This window comes from Puccinia triticina, chromosome 17A, assembly GCF_026914185.1.
Source record: "Puccinia triticina chromosome 17A, complete sequence".
NCBI classification, from domain to species: Eukaryota; Fungi; Basidiomycota; class Pucciniomycetes; order Pucciniales; family Pucciniaceae; genus Puccinia; species Puccinia triticina.
The window spans coordinates 1,776,443-1,788,756 of record NC_070574.1 but is presented as its reverse complement, the minus strand read 5'-3'; positions in this window follow the sequence as shown (position 1 = coordinate 1,788,756).

Here is a 12,314-nt window from a genome sequence, read left to right as displayed (position 1 = left end):
AATTGATTTTGAGAATTATGGTTTGATGAGGGATGTTTGTTTGACTGCCATTTTCATAAGCAGCCACTCACCAGCATGAGCCAACTTCCAAAATGGCTGCATCTCTACACCACAGTTGAACTGGACAACACTTGGATAGAAATGTGTACAGCCTTCCTGCTGGTTTCTGTTGGCTTGGCAAGCACCATCCAATGGATGGGAAATTGAAGACCTGGTTTTGGATGATTTACCCAAAGCATCCAAAGTGAGTGTTAGTTAAGGCTGCAAGTGCAACCCAAACCCATGCCTTGAGGCTTCAACCCCAGGAATCAGGGTTCAAGATGTCCCCAAACCCCAAAAAATTGTATTCTCATGAATAAATCATGTAGGACAGGTGCTTGGGTGATTTTTTAATCAATCTTTGACTGCTTGTGGTCTCACACAGGAATGGCCATATGCTTTCTCACAGATTTGTTTTTTATCTGGAGAGCAAAAAGTAAAATTCATTTGCCTAAAAAGCAGCCTGGACAGAAGAAAGCTAAGATTAAAATTTTCCATTAAATTCAGCAGGTTGCCTTGCCTAATCAAAGAGAGGGGGTGGCCTTGGTGGCCTTTGACTCATCAATTGTATGATTTTAGGGTAGCTCTGAGGGCTCCAGGCTATTGGGCCTGGAGCTGGCCCCTAGTACCTATTAGCAGTTACTAGGCACCCGTTGGAGTGTGCAGGTACCCGCCGGCAGGTGCGGGTGTCCAGTTTGAGGGGAAATTCAGGCAGGTACCTGCACCTGCCACAGGTACCCAGGTACAAAGTGTTGAAATTCCATCTTCTCCGGTCTCTCTGTCCCTTTCCCTTCACTGTCACTCCTTTCCCTCCCTCCAGATTGCATATTCATAGTTCACCTTCTGTCACACAATTTGGCCCCTCCATTTGCAATAGCTTACATATCCCTGGCTTAGACAGAAATAAAAAATCATCTGCTTTCTGTGCACATTTCCGAGGTCTCTACAGCATACAACCTCTTGTAGCATGAGCACTTTTCCACCACGCAAGCTAGCAGCTTTTTGCCCTGCTTTAGGGCTTCCTTGGCCCCCTTTGTTCTTTCCCTCAGAGTCTCTCTGGGTTGTTTTTTCTTTGGTTCCTTCCTCATCTCCTTGACCTCTGGTCCCAGCTTCAACACAAAGTGCCAGCTCTAGGGCCAGATCTGTATTTACAAAATAGTGATGTCCAGGGGCTTGGTTTAGCTGAAAATCATGCCCTGAGCCAACGGTGGGTAGTTACCGTTACAGTAACGCGTAAAGTAGCGTTAAAGTAACGATTTTAGGTCCGTTACTGCTGTCGTTAGCAGTAACAGACCACAGTTACGGTATCCCCTCCGGATAGCTTTTTTTCTTTCTGTAAGGTACTTTATCTTGCGAGATAGCGAGTTATATATTTCTGCAGTTACGATATCGCACAGCTATTGCGTTAACTGTTACATGTAACGGAAGAAAATGAGAAAATGACATAATATTAATTAAGAAGTGAAAATGGATGTGTGGCTATTTTTTTCGGGGAATTAATGCATTGAAAGCTTCCCCGGCTGCTGCAAAATCGCCTGTCAGTGGTACTTCCTCCCGGAGCCACATGAGGCTACTGACACAGCGAGCCATGGTTGAGGGGATGAGGCGACCACGGTTGCTGCTACACACATCGGCCGCTGCAGATAATAATCGCTCAACTGCACACAAGCTTCCAGTTGATCCTAGATAGGCACGTGCCAAAATTGCCAGTGTTGGGTAAGTGGCATGATTAGCCTGAATAGTTTGAATGTTGTCAATGTTGGAGCATACACGGTGAAAAATAACAAGATGTGAATTACCTTCCACCATTTCAAAGGTGTGCTCTTGTGATCTATTTCACCATCCTTGAAGGACAGCTCGGCTGAAAGGTAGGCTTCAATCTCTTGCGCCTGAGGACTCAGAGTGGGTTTGGCCATCCTTGAGGCCAGCCGGGCCCTAAGTGAGTTTGTTGGGTGAGACAGAGTCGATTGAGGGCTGTCAAGGACCTCCGCAGAAGTATCCGCTGTTCTGGTTGATTCAGTTTTTTTCTTGGCGATTTTGAATTTGACTTGAAGCAGCTTGAGACATCGGGCAACCTCAGGACTTTCTGAACCAAACGCTAGCTCGAAGAGATGCATCCTGTAGCAGGGATCCATTATTGTAGCTATTATCAGAGTATCACATTCCATGGCTTCGTCCAAGTACTTGTTCACACGAGTGAACATTGCTTGATACATAGGGTAGAGCGCATCGGTCTCCTGAGATTTGTCAATCTTATCATCAAGAGATTCCTTCAGCTCCAAGTACTTTGGTAGGACGTGGGCACCTGTGGAGGAGTTCCCTTCCATTTCCGAAGTAAGTTCAACAAAAACCTACACAAAAAAACCAATGTCTTAATAATTTCAGAAAGCCAACACCTCAATGTTGTGCGATGCAAAAACTGACCTCAAGATCCCGGTTGAGACTGTCCAGTTCCTTCCAATCTTTTGGGAGGAAGTGTGCATCGCCAAAAATGTCTGATACTTCATCCATCTGATCGTCTTTGAGCAAGCGGTTAATCACATCACGGGCGTCAATAGCTTTTTGGTAACTCTGACAGCCAATATGCCACCGGATTCCGTATCCCGCAATCAAAGGCGCCACATTTATTCCCAGCTTTTGAGCAGTTAGATCAAAGTTTGAGCGCTGCGCTGCTGAGCGAGTGATCTGTTTAATAACCAAATCAAGCTTTTGAAAAAATTCAAATGGAATTGAGTTTCTTGATTCAACTTTGGAGATGTACATGGATAAGAAATTGTACCTTCTCAATAAGTTCATGAAGCTTCTTGGTGCTTGAGTGTATCAAACTAGCCGCATTCTCTTGATCGGGGTCAATGTCATCGGGATCAGGACCTCCAGTTGGTGTGATTTCTTCACCTGCGTTCCCATAGTCACTGTCTGAGTCAAAAGCAAGATTGATCTGATTTGGGACTTTCTTTCTAGCGCGCCCAACCGCTTCTGGTTCGCCAGGGGGTGGTTCAAACCCAGGCTCATCCTCATTGTGTTCCGTCAGCATACCAAGGACCGGGAAGAATCCCAAAACCGATTCCTTGGCTTTCCTTGGCGGGAGCGTCTTGAGAGACAGGGCTCGAAGCCCAGCATTAAAAATCAAGGCCAGCTTGTGGCAAAAACACCGAATGTGCATGGTTGAGGGATCCCACGAGTCTGGTTCAATTCCCTGTTGGTCATCGTTAAACAGCTCATACATGCGACTGGCCATTGTATTATTGTTAGATCCAGAGTCCGTGGTCTGGGCCAACATGTATAAAACCACTTTACACAATAAGCACTTGAACTGGTGTTGATTCTACAGATGCAAAGAAAGGACTTATCTTTTTGTAAAGCTTCTTTTTCTTCAGAACCTCGGCTATTGGCCGCGCAAGGAGCTGTCCACGGTGTTTCCAAGGTATCATCTTGAGGCACAAGTGGCGCACAACATACTCCCAATTGGAGTCGATGTAAGCAACCGCCGCACCAACAAAAGCAAAACGATTCCCCTTTGTTGTCCAAACATCGTGTATGAGGGTGAATTTGGTGTCCAAATTCTGCGGGTTTGGGTAAGTGATCATGAGTTCAAACACAAATTCATTTGAGGTACAGGTTCAAACTCACATTCAACTCGGTGAAGACATGTAACTTCAGCATACTGTACAGTTTTTTTGATTCATCAGCCGACCATCGTCAACCATAGAGCACGGCTTTGAGATTTGTGTAGAGGAATGCGGCCCAAAGATGGGGATCTTGCAACCGTGACCATGGAAGGGCTTGACGCACTTGCCAAATCATCAGCATCTGATTGAGTACCCGGTTGACAAATGTTGGTTTGACTTCGAGAAAGCCCGCAATTCCAGATTGTTTAGCTTCGCCAGGTTTGAGCTGAGAATCCACGAGTTTTTTCTCAGCAACAGAAGGCGGTAATTTGGCGCCTAACTTTTTAGCCAGGTTGCGGTTGATGCAGCCTTTTGCATTCTTACCCGCTTGCGTGGAGCCGTCGCGATGGGCCCACAAGTTACCTTTAGTTGTCTCATGTGCTCGATAGTTTCCCTTACACCATTTGCACTTGTAGTTGATTGGCTCTGTGGACTTGTCTGTTGGCTTTGAGGTTGGGGCCTCGAAGAAATCCAGGATGTTGTCAAACTCGTCCTTCTTGGCAATCCTTGCTTGCCGCTTAATCTCAATCGATTCGTTTTCGCTAATCTGGTCGTAGTCATGGCCTTCTTCCTCACCCTGTAGAAAATAATATTTCACCAATCAGAATTTATACATGATCCAGAAATGATATTATATTCTCATTCCTGCTTACTTCGGATGGTACATCGTTGGGGGCGCTGGACTTCTTCTTTTTCTTGATGGGCTTGCTTCCAGATGGTTTATTCTTTGCGGATGACTCTCCGGAGGTGGAAATCCTGGGCTGACTTGACTTCTTTGCGTTCTTCTTGCCTTTTGATTTTGCTTGGCTTTGAACGTTTGATTGGCCGGACTCCGAAGAAGCAACAGCCGGGCGCTTTTTATTGGGAGCTCGGTTAATGCTAACACGAGAATCTGACGATGGCCTCACCATATTGGGTGCGATCGCAATTGATGAGGCGCGGCTGGAACGGCGAAGCTGCGACTGTTGAGAGTGATCGGTCGCGTATTCGTAATCCTCATCCTCCTCAGAATCTCGATTTTCTGCTGCTGGGGGCATTTCAGGTGCTGGTGAGAAAGTAAGCTAGAAAAGGGAGGCGTTAGTGCCTTTACAAAGGAGAGCAAATGGGTGAAACTGAGGGGGGGACTCGTACTTCTGACAGTACAACTCAACAAAATTGACTGGTTGGCGTGCAACCCCTGTCACTGACACCCCAATAAAAATGTGTGTCTAGGGATGGCCTCTGGTGCCCGTTCGCGGGTACTAGGCACCCGTTTGCGGGTACCCATGCCTGTGTCCTACTAGTAGCACAGTCGTACTGTCGGATTTCACGAAATCCAACAGTACAACTCAACAGTAGCACAGTCGTACTGTCGGATTACGCGTAATCCGACAGTACGAGCTCTGCGAGCGCTGAGTAGGCAAATATTCCCGCGGAGTGCGCACTGCAGGATTTCGTGAAATCCGCAGCCCCGCCCAGTGGCAGAAACAGGCGGGTACCTGGGCTGGATATTGATTTTTAACGATATCCAGCGTTATCCAGCGCGAAATTCAGTTACTATATCCATTTCCAGCTGAAAAATATATAATTACACGTTACAATACTTGAGCGGGCAAAATTTAAACGTTACTGTTAGCGATAACGATGGCAATAGTAACGGCGGGTAGTTACTATACAAAAATCCATCAGATATCGTAAAGTAAAGTAACTACCCACCGTTGCCTGAGCCAAATCCCAGGTTAAAGCCTTATGATCAGTTGGATGGACACAAGACCATTTGACTAGGAATCCAAATGGTGGATTTGGGGTATTCAGCAGGAGTAAAAATTGGTACAGCAGGCAAGGATCAAAAATCTGGTCATTCCAGTCTGAGGCATCAGCAAGACACCAGTCACACACTACAGCCCTTGTCTGATACACTATCTAGGCTGTTTCTTGTAAGTAACTCCCAGAGAAAGTATATAGATCATCAAATTGCCCCCTCACACCACCACACTGTCTGAGAGAATTCTCTCAACACTTCTCATGAGCAACTGCAACCCAGTACCCTTTCTTTCAACTGACAGAAACAATTGGAAACTTTTGATGGAGAGTGTAAAATAGATAGTAACCATTTTGCAACAAAATGACTTTTTGGAAACCAACCACCACTTGGATGCTTCCAACAGAGTCCAACTGATTCTTGGTACACCATGGCGTCTGTTGGATGGCATTTTTTGGAGACTTGGAGTTCAAAAGCATCCATTGGATAGGTTGGTTTCACAGAAACGCGCCCATGGTGTATCACAGCATACTGAGCCACTCTTGGCCTTCCCCTAAGCAGCAACCAGTCCAAGCTGCTTGGAAAGATATTTGGGTATTGGCAGCTTTCTTGCAATTAATTATTAAATCTCACTATTGATTTTGCAATTTAACTTTTGTGCATTCCATCCTAGTTCCAGACCAATAGTAATGTAGCTTTGGATCATGATGATCGAGCCCTCAACTTTGAATAAAAAATGGGCTTGGTACACTGTGCTATTCCCTGTAAACTTTGGCCCCGTTTGGCACCAATATAATCAGTGATATATTTCACAATTATATTGGTAAAATGCCGATGACATTTGGCAAACCAATATATTCAAAATATGAAATAATTTGTAATTACAGTTCCTACATGTCTGTCAGCCTTAGAGTCAACACAGCTGACCAAAAAGCTGCCTTTTCTACCTTTGTTACATATGAATTACATTATATCTTTTTAATCTTAAGATATAACCTTGTTTTGACTTCATATTCTGTTTCTGCATGCAATTGTAAACTTAGTTACAGCTTACCATTTCTCTGTAACTCTACTCCTTCCCTGAGTTCTTGAGTTGTGGCGCGCATGCGCAGTTGTGACGTGTACACGCTACCAGGCGCGCCAAACCACATGTACATATGTAATTACATAAGCAAACTGTGAAATTTTTTGTAGTCAGGATCCTCCTTGCCTGAGGAGGATCTACAGACTCCAGCACACCAGAACCACACCCTAGATAACCCCAGGATCACCACCAAGGAGATTACCACACTCCCAGTATACCTACCGTCACAGGCGCCTAGGATATTGACAGTAAGTAACCTCTTTCACTGAACCTTGTTTATCTCAGAGGTAAAACTCTGTGTCTGCTTGATTGGTCTTCTTTTGCTGGCCTTTGCCCCTTATTTGATCACAGGTCTGCACCTGCTTTACATTCTTCTTTTTCTGTGGTTTTTGTAAGAAACAAACCACATAGGTTTCCCTTTAAAGAACCTTGAATATCCAGAAGGAAGCTAAAAAATTGTGTCTGGATTAAACTTGTCTAATCCAGAAGCCCTCTACGTTTCTTTGGTGAGAGGAGGCTGTTGCACTCTCTAGCACAGCTTGGCAGCACTCTTGTGAAGAGGTAGCATTGCCAGTGGACGTGCATTCCCACCAGAATAACCTTGAATATCTGCTCAATCTTGAATCTGCTCAGTATCTTTCTCTCTTTCTCTCTCTCTCTTATATTTGTATTTTCTTTATCCAAAGAAATCCAAATATTGCTCCCCTTTTTCCTTGTGTCCTGCTGTCACTATAGAGACTCAGGCTCACAATGTCAATATATTGGCAGCTAAATTCAGACCCACCCCTTGCAACTCCCAACCTCCACAATTTACCTCATCAAGTGGATACAACACTCCACTAGCTTGCTGACCCTCAATGACCAACTGGGTCATTGAGTGGACTAATATATCCACTCAATGGCCTGGTTGGTCATTGAGTGGATGCATCAAGTGGATACAACAATCCACTAGCTCAATGAACCTTGATGAACAACTGGGTCATTGAATGGACTTATCCACTCAATGGCCTGGTTGTTCATCAAATGGATAAATACTCCACTCAGTGGCCCGTTTGGTCATCAAGTGGAGTAGGTATCCACTCAGTGACCCATTTGGTTTTCAAGTGGAACATACTCCACTCAATGACCAACCGGGCCATTGAGTGGATATAATACCACTTGATGACTGTCCTGTTCATCGGGTGGACTACAAGACATCCACTTGATGGCCTCCTGGGTCATTTAGTGGGGTCATAGCCACTTGGAGTGGATATATAAGTCCACTTGATGACCAACCAAGTATGTTATCCACTCAATGGCCCGGTTGGTCATTGATATGTATCCACTCAATGGCCGTCCACATCATTGGGTGGACTAAAATACATCCACTCAACGGCTGACTGGGTCATCAAGTGGGTGAGGTGGGTCATAGCCACTTGATGACTGGGCGGGTGGTCATCAAGTGGAGGGCGAGTTCATCCATTTGCTTTCTTGGTTGATCAAGTAAGGTGGGTGGTTGGCTGGCTGGGTATATTTTGATGTACTGACAAACGCCAGTGATATATTGAATTACAATTTATTTTGGGTGAAATAATCAAAATGTCAGGGATTATTTCACCAATTTTATTGGTGCCAAACGGGGCCTTAGTTTTCTCAGTTATTTTTTATTTTTTTGCCTTGGAAATTTTATCACCATAAGAACTGCTTCTAGTTTATCTATAAAATGCAGTTTAAATCCTCCTTGAATCTAACTCTTTTCTTTCATCCATTTTTCTATCATCATAACTTCCAAGCATATCTTGTGAATATAGTCAGAGCTTGTCCACTCCCCCAGTTTCTTTTGATTTCTCTGACTGAGTCTATGTAAAAGTGGGCTGATACATTCACTTTATTGTTAGTTTTGTTTATTTTTTCAAGGTCAATAATACCTAAATCCCATTCTTATCAGTGTTATCTGTATTATTTATGAGAAAGAATTTGATGTCTGTTAGTGTATCTCTGTTATTAATAATCAATATATACTGTTTGTATTGATATTGTTGGTAATGAAGCTGGGTTTGAGTTTCAAAAAAAAAAAAAAAATCTAGGACACAAGTTTTCCAAAATAATTTTGAAGAGGCTAGAATCCATGAAATAGCAGATATGCACTGCCAAGCAGGTTGTATTGGTTACAGCCTCCTGCAATAGGGTCAACCCGGGGAAACTGATGCAATATTGGTCTCCCAGATTGATAATACATTGGCAGGGTGCACCAATACATTATACCTTTGTTTTAATGTATCAGTGCCTGCCAACATAGGATTGGTTGTGGAGACCAATATTATATTGAGTGCCTCTGGTCAACCTTACCGCAAGGAGGTTGCAACCAATCCAACCCCCTTTGCAGTGATGTTATGGTAGCACATTCTTATCCTAACTCAGATAAAATAACTGTTGGCTACCTGGTGGTGTATTCTGGATAACAGTACCCAAGATATCCAAGGCAAAAAATTTTTTAAACCAAATATCTTAAAAAATAAGGCCAAACGCCTAGGAATGATGAGGGATGAGTTGGAAAGACCATTTTAAGCCCCAAAGTTGTTGGGGTTTCACATGAAGGTCCACAGGATTGTGACCCTCACACAGAGAAGTAGAGATACTTGGTTAACTCCTTTCCTATTCCAGCAGAGAGCTTCCTCTCTCCCAGCTAGGTGAGCCCTTTTCCTTTTCATTTTCATTCTCTTTCCTTCATGTCTAGTTTTACTTCCAGATAGAGCTTCCTCTCTCCCAGCTAACCCCTTTGCAATTTAAGCCCACCTTTTGGAACTAAAAATGTTCCTCAGGCTCCGGTCCCACCCTTGTCTGTTTTATCTTTTGTCTCCAGTGAGGGTCCACCAGAAACCTACGGATCAAGAGCACCAAATGCTCAGAAGCTCAGAACAAATTTGAAGAAGTCTCAAAAGAGCAGGTCTCATATATGTGGGCTCAGAACTAAGTGAGGGATGTAAGTGAGGGATGTATTTCATGAGTGTGACAAGTGATATAATTCTACAGAAAGGGTCCTGAGTTGGGATAGTGAGGAACAGGAAAGAACAGAACGGGAAAATGGGAGATAAGTATTAAGCCCTCTCTGGGGCATGTGGAAGAAATATTACAACATTTAGTGTATTGGGCTGATATTGTAGATAAGAATGCCCCATTTTTCTTGCAAAATAAGCACATATTCACTAACAGATATTTGCATGTAGTGTAGCTGCATAGAGGCCAATTGTTGGTCTGTGTGTTACAGGTAATTCACTACAAGAAGAACTCTAGAAACTGCCAGCAGTTGTCAATAGGCATTATCCAGTGTAACTGCCATTGTAACTCCAAATAATTAAATCATTTCTTTTCATGCACAGTCACTGTGCATTCAACCTTGGTTTAAATAAACTTTGAGGAAGGCTTGAGTATCACCTCAAGCTTCCTTTGAGCTCCTGCATCTCAGCTGCTAGCAGTTTCTAGAGTTTTTCTTGTGGTTTATAATTACTATCACCACGGACGTTTGCTCAGCACCTGTTTACAAGTGCCTTCGCACAATTCATGCCAAGGTTTGGTCCGATCCTTGTTAGTTACTGGTTTGAAGTTGGTCTGATCTTGGTTTGAAGACCAGGTCATGTAATGCACCATCTATACTGATATTACCTGGAATCATGCCAGATGTTTTGTGTAATATAACTGTATAATGTACACCATAACTATGTTGAAACCCAGCCCAACTTTATGATCAGTTTTACTCAATCTATAATTTTGACCAAAGATAAGAATTTTTTGACCATGGTGATTTTTAACCTCTGTGTAAACCCATACCCTACAGGTTGCTCTGGAACATTCTTTTTATAATTTTCAGTGCACACAGAATTCAAAAGGAGGTGTGTGAGGTGACAGAGTAATTATCAATGCTGCTTGAACTTGGTCCCCTTGGGCCAAGGTATAATATGGAGAAGGTATCTTATCCTTGCCAAAAATATGCCAGTTTTTCTTAAATCATGATTTTAATCTGGTTTGAATTTGGTGTGCATTTTCTGAGGGGCTAGCTGGAAGGATTTGTCACCCAACTGTACGCCCGTACGTTTGTGTGACACCTATATTACCACACAGCCAAGCAATGCTGAGCTGAGTGCTCACGCAACACCGGAATATTAAATGAAATATTTAAAAGAATTATATATATTTTCACCTATATGTACACACATTCTTTTGTTCGGATTTTCTGAAGTGATCAAGAAACCCTGGATAATCTGGGTCTCCCCTGAACTTAGCCCAGACTTCCAACTCTCTTGTGAAAAAAAAATCATAAAATTTGCTAAAAACATTATGTGAGAATGCTTGCAGCCCAGATGCCTATCTGCCACCTGCAAGATCACAAGGTGGCTATGGTGATTGATTAGTAAGCAATTTTTAATCATTTGATGCAAAAATAAAACATCAAGGGGATAGCCAGTGAGTGAAGCTAGCTCAGTTCAGAAGGAAATCACCTTTTCTCTCAAAGTATGTGATGCTTACAGCATCAATCAATACAAAAGATACAAGTATCCACTATGTTAATTTTTTTCCACAAGTCTATAAATATCTTGAGTGATAAAAACAGAAAGAAGTTTCATTGAATTTATGCACTTTCATCACAAAGGTATATCTACCAAGCCAAAAGTTGTGTTTTTCATATATGAAAACACATTTTGAGCGGTGTGGATGGCATAATAAGCACATGATCAATGAAAGTATATTATTACATCAAGAAAAATCTGGTTTCTGCCCAGAAATGGAGATTGCTTTGCAATACAGTTGAACACAGGTTCTGGAAAAGATACAATTACTCAAACAGTCCAGTTGGGGTGGATATCAGGTTGATATGAAACCATGTCCAACATGAATTCATACAAGATTCAGCATCAATTCAGACACACTTGAGCATAAATTCAATCCAAAATTACACATAAATTGGTGTCAAGTTCTGCAAGAGATCTTAAAGTATTCCTAAAGAGAGGGGTGAAGGCACTTGCACGCAAGTGCTGAGCAAACATCCATGGTGTATTTGTTTGAATTAGGACTGAGAGCATCTCCAATGATCATGCTTCCAATGATCATGCTGTTGTGCAAAATGGACAAACTTGAGCAGCCAAAATTTAATTTTTTGGCCCCCAGCAGAGTATTGAGAGTAGATTGTCTGCTCAGTTGCAGTGTACCACAATGCCAATGTTAAATGCACTTAGTTTGCAACCTCTCACATATTATTTGTGTCATCACCTCAAACTCATTTCCATGCAATGTGTACTTAGCTCAACGGTTAGAGCATCACTCATGAATGCTGAGTATGTGACACAGCGGGCAATCGGGTGTCGCACGCAGCCCACAGCGACAACCGCGTAAAGGGGGTCCCCTTGGCTCGGGTGTTGCTGCAGGCTGCGTGTGACATCCAATTGCCCGCTGTGTGAGTTTGACTCTCACAGTACACAAGGTTGTGGGTTCAATACCCACTTCACTCAGACCATACTTTTCACAAGTTCAATACAGAGCAGCAACCAGATCTGCCAAAGATCAGGGGGGTGGACCAACTTTGGAGATGGTCTACTTGAAACACAGGCTTAGTATACATATGCATACTTTGATCTGCAGTTAGGGGAGATTCCTGTAATCTCCTCATTTTGTCGGTTGTAGGCAAGTATCCTGGGCTGCATTCTCACAGTACACTCCTAACAGTTGGCCCTGGGTATTTTTCAGCTTGAGGGGATTAGTCTTTAGTTTTATACTTTAGAGTGACATATGTCTGCCTTACTTGCTGCAA